Source organism: Loxodonta africana, chromosome 2 (assembly GCF_030014295.1).
Source record: "Loxodonta africana isolate mLoxAfr1 chromosome 2, mLoxAfr1.hap2, whole genome shotgun sequence".
Lineage (NCBI taxonomy): Eukaryota > Metazoa > Chordata > Mammalia > Proboscidea > Elephantidae > Loxodonta > Loxodonta africana.
In genome coordinates, this window is record NC_087343.1 from 58,445,036 (window position 1) to 58,457,529 (window position 12,494).

The following is a 12,494-nucleotide window of genomic DNA, read 5'->3' on the forward strand; positions in this document are numbered from 1 at the left end:
AGTAGAACTGGCCCATAGGGTTTCCAAGGAGCAGCTGATGGATTCGAACTGCTGTCCTTTTGGTTAGCAGCTGAGCTCTCCACTGTGCCAATCTCAATTGACTTTAGCTTTTCATCTTGCCATATTTAAACAAGAAATGATTCAGAAAGGTAACATTTAAATGTTATAATCAATAAATCATTTCCCCCTCACTGCTCCATCCTGTGGCTTAACACAGAGAAAATGCCCTGGCTTATTTGAGAAGATATTTTTATCCTTAACCACATACTGCTGTACAGCAAACATTCTTGTTCCTGTTATAAAAATAATACATGGCACTTAGTCTGTAACACTATTTTTTCTCCATTTGTATAAATTTTTAAGCAGATCTTGTAGAACTGTTTTTTGTAAAGTTTCATGAAAATAATGTTTTCTGGCATTTGAGGTTATTACTTGTTTTATTATTTCACAATCATTTGAAATAATATAGCAGTTTTTCCAACCAAACTACAAAACAACTCCATTAGAAGACACTTGGAGACAGTAACAGTAATATTCTGAATATTAGAAAACCAAAGCAGTCCCACACATGGCCAGACCAGCCAACAAGACAAGGAAGGGCCATGTTAGCAACCAATCAAGACAGACTCGTATATCTCCACTGCTAAGTATCCACAGAGACTCATTCACTCATTCATTCACTCATTCAACAAACAATTATTGAGCACCTCCCTATGCCGGTCACTAAGGAGCTCTGATAGCGCAATGGTTAAGCACTCTGCTGCTAACTGAAAAGTTGGCAGTTCAGACCCACCAGCCACTCCATGGAAAAAAAGCCCTGGCACTCTGATCGCTTAAAGATTACAGCCTATGAAACTTTAGGAGGCAATTCTACTTTGTCATGTAGGGCTGCTATGAGTCAGAATTGGCTTGATGGCACACAACAACGTGCTGGTCACTGAAGATATCAAGAAGAAAAAACATAATTCCTGCCCTGTGAAAACTTGCAGTCTAGTGAAGAAACATGGACATGCAAGTAAATATACCGTGCTCCAAAAATAGTTATAATGGAAACATGTACAGTATTGTCATAATAAAGACATGTACAAACCAACTGTATTATGATCCAAAAAATTGTTATATCTGAGACATGAACAAAAATTATTATAGTAGAGATAAATACATGGAAACAGAAAGCTCATTCAAGTATAAGTCGTTCAGAATTCCTGGAGGACAAACAATTTGCTGTGCCAGGCTGGGCCTATGCAAATGAGCTCCAATTCACTAATACTTTGTCATCAATTTCCTTAAGTAGGAAAAGGGAAATATGTAGAAGACCAGATATGTACTACCCATCTCTGACCAAATAAGTGAAAACAAGAGCTACAGGAATTGCTGTAGTAAAACCATATCGATAAAGGCGAATACATTCACTCCTTTTAAGAGCTCAGCTCTCTCCCCCACCTACTGCCATAGGAGACACATCCAACACTAAGCCACATGAGCAGCAGAAATTTCTCAGGAGGAAATAGCCCATTTCTGTTAGCAAGAAATGACTCAGCTTTTTCCACAAATCAAGGATGATTATTCATCTGCCTTTTTAGAAGATTCAGGGACAGAGGTATAAGAAGAATTTGTGACCCCCACGATTTGACATGGGAACTCTGGGATAGAATTTAAAAAAAAAAAAATTGCCATCTAGTTAATTCTGATTCATGTGACCCCTGTGCTCCATAGGGTTTTCAATAACTGATTTTTCTAAAATAAATCACCATGCCTTTCTTTTAAGGCACCTCTTTGTGGACTTGAACCTCCAACGTTTCCATTAGCAGCTAAGCAAGTTAACCCATGCCAAACTTTGCCTTATCAGCAGCCTATGTTCTCTTAATCATAAAAAAAGGCAACTCAGCAACTATCAAAATGAAGTGGGCTAGTATATTGGTTTCCATGGGCCACTGCCCTGCTTTGTATCACCTCCTTGTGTGATATAACCAAAGTAACCTGCACAGATGACAGGTTTGGGTTTGTCAGACTCAGCTGTATTTATGCAAGGCCTTAGTTCTATGTCCAGGTGTTCTTACCTTCAAAACTGTGTAGTTAAAATTATTAAACTTCAAACTAACCCACTGCACCTTAATTAGGAAAAAAAATTTTTTCAAAAATAATTTTATATGAAAATAGATAATCATATAAATCTTATTAGAATTTATGTTATAGAATTCACTGGACAATTAGCCCCATGACAGCTGGGACCCATATCTGTTTTATTCAGCACTGTACCATCAGAACTTGGCACAGAATCTAGCATGGAGTAGCCACTTAATAAATAAAAAAAAAAAAATACATGCAAATAAATGGATAGGTGGGTGGGAGAATGGGCGAATGAAAGAACTTATATACTGATGAATGAAGGAATGGTGAATGAATAAATCTCTACTTCTGGAACCATTTAAGAATATAATAATTATATACTTGAAATCCCCTTTAAAAATGTTTGGTAAAGGCAAGACGGTATTGGTGGTAAAATAGGTGAACTAGAAAGCCCCATGATTATTTGATAGTGGTTGGAGCTCCATGAGAAGAAAAAACACTATATAAACATTGAGTACTGTCATGGATTGAATTGTGTCCCCCCAAAATTTATCAGCTTGGTTAGGCTGTGATTTCCAGTGTTGTGTGGTTGTCCTCCATTTTCTGATTCTAATTTTACATTAAAGAGGATTAGGGTGGGATTATAACACTCTTATTCAGGTCCTATCCCTGATCCAATGTAAAGGGAGTTTCCCTGGGGTGTGGCCTGCACCACCTTTTATCTCTCAAGAGATACAAAGGAAAGGGAAACAAGCAGAGAATAGGGGACCTCATGCCACCAAGAAAGCAGTGCCAGGAGCAGAGTGCATTCTTTGGACCTGAGGTCCCTGAGCAGAGAAGCTCCTAGTCCGGAGGAAGATTGATGAGAAGGCTGACAGAGAGAGAGAGAGCGAGCCTTCCCCTGGAGCTGATACCCTGAGTCTGGACTTTTAGCATACTTTACTGTGAGGAAATAAACTTCTCTTTGTTAAAGCCATCCACTTGTGATATTTCTGTTGTAGCAGCACTAGATGACTATTATTACTTATTTAAAGGTTTCAATGAGCTATCGTTTATATAAGACCTGGTAATCATTGTCATTGCTTTGTAAGGAGAAAAAAAAGATTGTAAAAATAATTAGTATGTCTGATCTGAAAGAGATTACTTTCAAATTATAGTACTTGTTTTGGCCTTGCCATCATTGTCTAAATACCACAGTAATTTAGTCAGCTTTAAGCAATATTGAACCTTAAGCTGTAAATTATTTCATTAATTTTTATGAAATACTTGTTCTTCTCAGTTGATTATATTCTTAAACGGTTTAGAAATGTTATTATTTTCCCAAGCCTACGTAAAAATATGCTTTCAAAGGTGCTTAACGAATTTGATATGGTCATTATAATACCATCTGGGCCAGTAAATCTGAGGATGAATATAACCAAAAAACCTTGCAGATAGTGGCACTGATGCAAAAGAGGTCAGATAGCTTTCCCCCAGGTTCAGACCCAAGCCCAAACTTGATTTCTTGATTTCCTTTAGGAACCGGTTGTCAAAGGAACACAAGGTCTTAAGCTCTGCAGAAAAATGGTTTTTTGACAATTGATCCCCTTCCCAAATGTTATTCTGTGTGGCTACTTGTCTCAGGAGGACTTCAGACTAATAATAATTAGTTCTGAATACCCTATTCCTAACTTACCCCCATGGAGGTTGTCACAGAAATATTTGATGCTAAGAGGTATGTGTCTTACACTACGATAGTGACTACTCAAAAAAAAAAAAAAATAGCCCCTAGATTTTAGAATTGGAATTGGAGCTGGAGATGTGGAAAGTAAAGTGAGGCAGAAAAAAACAAGAGTCATGGGGGACCCCAAACACTTGAGTCATTGGAAGGCTGCCGAGACACAGATCTGAGTGCAAGTTGTCTACTTATGAGGTGACTCCAGGAAACTGACAGGGAAGTAGGGGGTGAGACAGGAGAGAAAATAATAAGTCAATAAAGAATATATTTTCATGCCAGTTACTACCATGGAGCTCATTCTCACTGGGGAACTCTGGGAGACAGCGTAGAACACACCTGAGTTATTCTAGAAGTCAGGATATTTAACCACCACCCCTCCATCATCATTGTTTGAGACCCATTTCCAGGGTCTTAAGTTTTCCAGCACTTCCAGCTTGTCTTGATAATGGGTTGAATGTGCTCCCATAGCCATGGGAGAAAAATAATAACAAAAAGAAACAAAAACTCTCTGGTAGAGCTTTTAAATGACTAGCCTTTACAGTGTGTTGGTGAATGCCAAGGAGATATGGACACCAATGGTGTCTGCTACAACTGCTTTGGAGAAACTCACTAGGTCCCTTTGATAGTGTCCTTGACTGTTTCCTACTGTAAAAGCTTGGCTAAATGGCCAGCTCTTTCAGATGATAAATGAATTAGGGATGGGATGTTAGTTACTTTATGATTAAATTTACTACTTCTAAATAACATGTTTGATTGTAACACAATCTTTAATATCCTAATCCAGGGTTCAAACTGAACTGATGGAGATTTAACATTCTGAAATCATACCCCACAAGTTGGTTCAGCAAGCAGACCCTATTTTAAATTACCAAGATACTGAATTGTCTCACATGTAGGTTCTATTGATCATGTACAGTGACTTCTGCTTGCATTCAGACAAGCGCAAACTCATGTTTATATGCAGCTAGCTTTACTACCAGGCATGAGTCATAAGTCCCCTTAAGAAGTTTCATTCAGCCAATTGTGTGGACAGTTTTTAAGTGGCACTATTTCCCCCACACCTGCACACAAACACCTCATTGGCACCTCTTCCCTTGGTACTGGTGGGATTGAAAACTCCACATTGCAGTTAATATGTCACTCCCGAGAATTAGTGGTACAGGTTATAGGGACTTCACACTGAAACCAAAGAAACAAAATTGAGGCACTGCCTACCCAAGAGAAAATGTGGAGGAAAGAGCACTGGACTCTGGAAATCAGTGAAATATGGATTTTGATCCTTACTCTGCCATTAGCTGTTCAACCTCGACCAAGTTACTTTATCTCTCTGGATTTCCATTTCTTCACCTGCCAAATATATGATTTGGAGGAGACAAACTCTAAGGTTCCTAACAACTCTAAAATCCCATGACTCTGAATTCAAAAATATTTCTCAATGATTATGCCACTTGATGAAGGCAATATTTTATGTTTGTCATTTCTTAGCAATTGACTTAGCCATGCTGTTCAAGTTCCCTCCTTTTCAGATGCCACATCATTTCCAAGCCACAGCCACAGACGGCTGCTTGTTATCAGTATCAGAGACCAAATAGAAGAAGCAGAGAGCAAGTCGGCAACCACACGATGCTCCTCACCCCAGTCTCAGTTTCACAGGCTTGACAACCCCCAATTTTTCTTACATTAGGGGAGCATATGGAAAAAGTATCTCAGCAAAGTCATCTTTCTTTTTACATAATATTTATTGGTATCTAAGGAAACTGGAACAAGATGACAGGTCCTAAACATAGTCAGACCAAGCCTAAATGAAATGAGACAGTAAACCTTATAATTAATAGACAGCCCTTTTTGTAATTAACTTTTTATTATGGAAAATTTCAAGCATATACAAAAGTCGATACTGTAATGAGCCCCCATAAGCCCATCACCCACCTTCAACAATTTCCACTTTATAGCCTAACTTGTTTCATCTCTACTGTATCCAATCCTCCCAACTTCAGATAATTATGAAACAAATCCCCATCATCATATCATGTCACCCGTAAATATTTTAACATGTATCTCTAAAAGAGAAGGACTCTTTTTAAAAGCATACCCACAATGCAGTTATAGTAGCTTTAAAAAAGCTTTTTAATTAGTATTTTTAAAAATTAACTTTCATGCTTTAATATCAAGCAATAACCACTCAATGTTCAAATTTACTGATATATTCAAATTTGATATTGACATAGAAAATTTATTGATATGACTCTTAAGCCTCTTTTAATATCTACATTTTTCCATCATATTTTTTCCTTATAATTTAGTTATTGACGAAGCTGGGCCATTTATCCTTTAGTTTTCAGAGCTGATTATTTGATTATTACATCTTCATGGTGTCATTTAATGTGTTCTTCTATTTCCTATGAATTGGTAGTGAGATCTACAGACCTTTTATCAGATTCAATTCTGGGGCAGTGTGTGGTATGTATTTAATATCTGTTAGCAGTACATAATATCTGGTTGTCTCTCTTATGTTGTTAGCAACCATTGACCGTTGCCTAGATCTATTAATCCTAGAGCACTTCTTGCTACTGGGTTAGTTGCTGTTTCTAGGCCTTTTCAGTGGACTCAGCAGCTATCAAAGAATTTTTCGTTTTGTTTGTTTTTAGAGGAACACATCATGAGCACATACTGACACTTCCAATTTGAAGTCAGGTTCATAGGATTTTTATTTAATCTCATTCTTATATTCATTATCTCCTTTCTTCCGTGTTGAAATGCCAGTTCTCGATAACAGAATCATAATTACTCATTTGCTGTTTCACAATACACACATCATGGTCGCAGATGGCAAGACCAACATTGCCACCAACAATATGATTAGTATTATCAGTGAAAACAGTTTCAGGGTTTGTTGATTGGGAGAGGTTTTTTTTGCAGGGGTTTACCTTTAAGGCATATTCCACTGAGAATGTGCAGAGAAGTTTCTGTGTTTTAGTCACCTGAAATGGTTTTTCTTTGTATGGTTATACCACCAACTCAATACACAGGTTCATTTGTTTCATATTGCTTTCAATTTTTAGGGACTAGTTTTTTAAATAAAATTTTGTTTTACAATTATGTGAAACATTTATGTTGTTCCAAAGTCAGATCTACAATACAAATAGAGAAAACTCTATCTTTGATTCTACTCCTGTCTCTTCCTTCTCCAATACGTAATTTTTATTTTATTAAAACGTATTTTTAATTCATTCTTTTTTATTATATTTGTTAATCTATCCATGAGTATTGTTGTTGTTGTTAGGTGCCATCGAGTCAGTTCCGACTCATTGCGACCTCACGCACAACAGAACGAAACACTGCCCGGTCCTGTGCCATCCTTACAATCGTTGTTATGCTTGAGCTCATTGTTGCAGCCACTGTGTCAATCCACCTCGTTGAGGGTCTTACTCTTTTCCGCTGACCCTGTACTTTGCTAAGCATGATTCCTTCTCTTGAGACTGATCCCTCCTGACAACATGTCCAAAGTATATAAGGCGCAGTCTCGCCATCCTTGCTTCTAAGGAACATTCTGGTTGTACTTCTTCCAAGACAGATTTATTCGTTCTTCTGGCAATTCATGGTATATTCAATGTTTTTCGCCAACGCCACAATTCAAAGGCATCAATTCTTCTTCGGCCTTCCTTATTCGTTGTCCAGCTTTCACATGCATATGATGCAATTGAAAATACCATGGCTTGGGTCAGTCACACCTTAGTCTTCAAGGTGATATCTTTGCTTTTCAACATCTTAAAGAGGTCCTTTGCAGCAGATTTACCCAATGCAATGTGTCTTTTGATTTCTTGAGTGCTGCTTCCGTGGCTGTTGATTGTGGATCCAAGTAAAATGAGATCCTTGACAACTTCAATCTTTTCTCCATTTATCGCGATGTTGCTCATTGGTCCAGTTGTGAGGATTTCTGTTTTCTTTATGTTGAGGTGCAATCCATACTGAAGGCTGTGGTCTTTCATCTTCATTAGTAAGTGCTTCAAGTCCTCTTCACTTTCAGCAAGCAAGGTTGTGTCATCTGCATAACGCATGTTGTTAATGAGTCTTCCTCCAATGCTGATGCCCCATTCTTCTTCATATGGCCCAGCTTCTCGGATTATTTGCTCAGCATACAGATTGAATAGGTACGGTGAAAGGATACAACCCTAAAGCACACCTTTCCTGACTTTAAACCAATCAGTATCCCCTTGTTCTGTCTGAACAACTGCATAGATCTATGTACAGGTTCTTCATGAGCACAATTAAGTGTTCTGGAATTCCCATTCTTCACAATGTTATCCATAATTTGTTATGATCCACACAGTGGATAGATATGTAATATTTGTAGTTGAGTGTCCAGGCTGCACAATATTAGACATGACACCAAGATCTCCCACTGGAAGGAAAAAACACACATTTAAATCACAAAGTCCACAATTGCAGGGGCTTGCTTTAAAAGAAAAAAAGTCCTTTCTCTGCAAATTATACCATCTTCATGCTCAAGTGTATCAGACATGCAGAACTGACCAGGCCAGAGAGCAGCATTCAGAGACTCAGCAGTGGTCCTGGCTGGAGGCAAGACTGGAATAAAAGATTCCATGACTGCCAGGGGACACAGTAAGCAAGGGGTCTCAAATCCAGAGAATCAGAAAAGAAGCCAGAGTTTGCAATCCAAATAGTCAGGGACAAACTAAACTATAAAAAAAAAAAAAAAAAAAACTATAGATAGTGTAAAAAAACAGGATTTAAAAGCCCAAAAAGATGAGCTACTTTAGACATAATAGTGCAAGAGAGGACCTTGGGTCAGGACTTCCTGTCTTCTGGCCTGTCTCTCCTACTGATGTGTTTTTGCAATAGCTATGGCTAAAAGAAGAATGCATTACTCTAGGCAGACTTACTACTGTAACAAATCACTCCAAAATTTCAAAGTCTCAGTACAACAGAAATTTGTTTTTCGCATTCCTAACTGTTCAACGAGCCATCCAGGCAGCAGCCATCTTCACAACGACTCAGGAACCCAGGCTCCTTCTGACTCATGGCTCTACCCACCTCTAGGTCCTCAGAGCTTTCTCATTTAGGGGGCAGACAATGCAAAAAGAGAACATAGAGGATAATGCAGGAAGTTCTATAGGCCACAGTCCATGGCCCCTTCTAAGTGTAAGAGAGTTAGGAATATATAATCAAGCCGTTCACAAAGGAGTCAAGTAAAGTAGGCTGGTAAACTTGTCAGGCCACAGAAAGCCTGACTGAAGGCATCTAAAATTAATCCTGTTTGTTTTCCCCTGCCCCTTCTATGTAATTGCCACCTGTTACCACAGATAGGAATCGACTCGATGGCAGTGGGCTTGCTTGGCTTCACCACAGATCACAAGAGGAGCCTTGGTGGCCCAGCGGTTAAGTGCCCGGTTGGTAGTCCGAAGCCACCAGTTGCTCCATGGGAGGAAGACGTGGCAGTCTGCTTTCCTAAAGATCACAGCCTTGGAAACCCTATGGGGCAGCTCTACTCTGTCTTATAGGGTTGCTATGAGTTGGAGTTGATCGGATGGCAGTGGGTTTGTTTTCTTTTTTTAAACCTAGGATAACTGTGTTATCCCATAAAACAAGTAAATATTAAGTCTGTATCTCCTGAGCAAATCTCATTCTGCCTTCCACATCAGAAAAGCAGGAGAAATTGAGGGCAAATGAAGGGCACAATAGGCATATTTTTGTGATTATTCACATTTTCTTGGTTGCATTCCTAGATGAAGGATGGTGATAAGAAGGAACATGAAGATACAGGAATTAACAGGTTTTGAATACCTACAAGGTGCCGGGTATAATGCTGGCCCTTTACTACACGAATCTAATTTAGTCTCATTAAACTATCGTAAAATATGTATGTGGGGAAACTTAGAGAGTATTTTGGCCCAGATTCTCTAGAAAACAGAGCCTGGGGAAAGGATGAAATGTTGATTTGGGAGTTGCAAACCAAAGGTGACAAGGCTGAGAAAAAGTGGAGAAAGGCAAGGGAAAATAGAAGCAAGGAGAAGGGATGTGTCACTCAGCAAGCAGGTCCACTTGGCATGCAGGACATCTAAGGATGGGATGCAAGGAAAAACCAGGCCTCAGGTAGTCCATGGTACAAAGGGGAGCAAGGGAACTTTTCTGCATTGTTCCTCCTTTCTCCTCCTCCCGTTTGACAAAGTTTGCCCCATGGGGAGTTGACTCACCTGCATTGCTGGTTACACCATCCATCCCCTATAACAGATATGGAGCGGTGTTTCACCCAAGTCCATAAGTAACAGAATAAGCAATTAATTCTGGGTAAGCAACTTTGGACATCACTCAAGACAAGTAACTGGCAGTAGGTCTAAGCAGGGCTGAGTCTGAGCAGGGTTGACTGGGCCAAGTTAGTGGGTAGCTGAAGCCAAATGAGTAGCTGAGGACCCAGGAGGCAACTAATGCTGGTGGAATCTGGGGGCACACACCAGATTGGTGCCTGGTAAAGAAGTCCTAGTGGCACAGTGGATAAAGTGTTCAGCTGCTAACTGAAAGGTCAGCAACTCAAACCTACCGAGTGGCTTCTCTGAAGAAAAGACCTGGCGATGTGCTCGCATAAAGATTTACAACCTAGGAAACCTTATGGGACAGTTTTCTCTGTCCTATAGGGTCGCTATGACTCAGAATATACTTGATGTCACACAACAACAAAGAGAAATTAAGTAATGTGTCCATATAAAAAACGAAACCTGTTGCCATCGAGTTGATTTCAACTCATAGTGATGCTATAAGGCAGTATAACTGCCCCATAGGGTTTTCAAGGCAGTAATCTTTACAGAAGCAGACTGCCACATCTTTTTCTTATGGAGTGGCTGGTGAGTTTGAACTGCAGATCTTTTGATTAGCACCCAAGCACTTAACTGCACCACCAGGCTCCTTAATGTGTCCATATAGTAAGTAACAAATTCAGTCTACAAGCCAGATCTCCCTGACTACCAGGATCTTGAGCTTTCATAACATCTATTTAAAAAACAATATAGACACTCAAAATGTATTCAGTGTAGCCAGGAGTGGCAGTGTAAGCATAGTGCTTACCAGATCATCTGTAGTGAACAATTGCATATTTTTTTACCTCATCAAAGACTCTGCTTTTAGGTGTCACTGACATCTGTTTCCCAATCCCACAGCACCTTCCTACAGAATCAAAGCCTTTTTTCAAATTTTCAATCTTGACAGGGGCAGATAATCCAGTAAGCAAGGTAAGCATGGGCTTACTTGTGCTTACTGATCTGTAGCGAACCGTTTCACAGTTTCATCTGGTAAGCAAGGCAAGTACCATGCTTACCTTGCTTATTGAATAATCCACCCCTGAATGTAGCAACGACAAAATGGTGGCCAGAATTTAATGTAGACTTGCTTCTTAGCAGACAACTTCATCTCCTTCCGTATCACCAGTGATCCTACAGAAGGAGTTTCTAGAGGCCTAAATGTTTTTACAAGGGTATTGTGCACCCTGGCCATGAGTTTTATAGTATGCAGTTAGACTTAGGGTGACAATAACAAGCAATAGCTTCTCCTTCCACCTCTTTCAAGCAGTTTTCTCCTTTTTAAGAGGTGGAAACTTAGGTATACTTTTAGGGTAAACTCTTTCTTTGTTCTGGCAGAATCACCAGTTTGGCCATGCAAAGGTAAAAAGGCATGACCAAAAGGAAAAAGTATTTGAGAGACTCTGGCTCCAAGAAACTATTCCATTCAACGGTATTAATACCTATCAATTATAAAAGTAAAGTTGCATCTCTGTTGATAATGAGTTGTGTTTTTTTGAGAGCAAAGATTACAAACTCACATGCTCACAGGGGCAATGCAATTAAGTGTGTAAAGCATGCTGGGTATGTTGTTGTTAGGTGCCATCAAGTCAACTTCAACTGATAGCGACCCTGTGTGACAGAGTAGAGCTTCCCCTTAGGGTTTTCTAGGCTATAATCTTTAAAGAGGGGAAAGGTCATGAGGTCTTCTCCTGTGGAGCCTTTGGGTGGGTTCAAACTGCCAACCTTTCAGTTAGCAGCTGAGCGCATAACTGTTGCACCACCAGGGCTCCTTACATTGGGTATAAGAAACAATTATTTTTGTTCACACAAACACACTTTGTATCTTAAACTCACATGAATATTCTTCATTTTCTCTAAGAAAAGTTATCTTTTCTATTTTTTTTTTTTTTAATAGGAGGGTGTCTTAGGCTGGGTTCTCTACAGAAGCAAAACCAGTAAAGCATATAAACATACATAGAGAGAGATTTACACCACGAGGTTGTAGAGGCTGGAATGTCCCAGGTCTGCAGGTCAGGATAGAGGCTGCTCCTGATTGACGTAGCCACAGGGGCTGGTGAACTCAAGATCAGCAGGTCAGAGAACAGGGCTGTTTCTCACAGGCTGTGAAAATCAACAAATCCCAAGATCGGCAGGCAAGGCCTCAGGAAAGCTGCTAGCTCAAGTCCCAAAAACCAGAGGTCAGATGAACAGGAGCCAGCTGCAGGATCCAGAGTGAGCAAAAGCCTTGTCAGAATGTCCACATATCTTCTATGCTGGCCACATGCTCAAGGAAACTCCCTTTCAACTGATTGGCTACTCACAGCAGATCCTATCATGGAAGTGATCACATCACAACAAACCTCATCATGGAGGTGATCATAACATCATACAACTGCAAAACTACATCATAACTC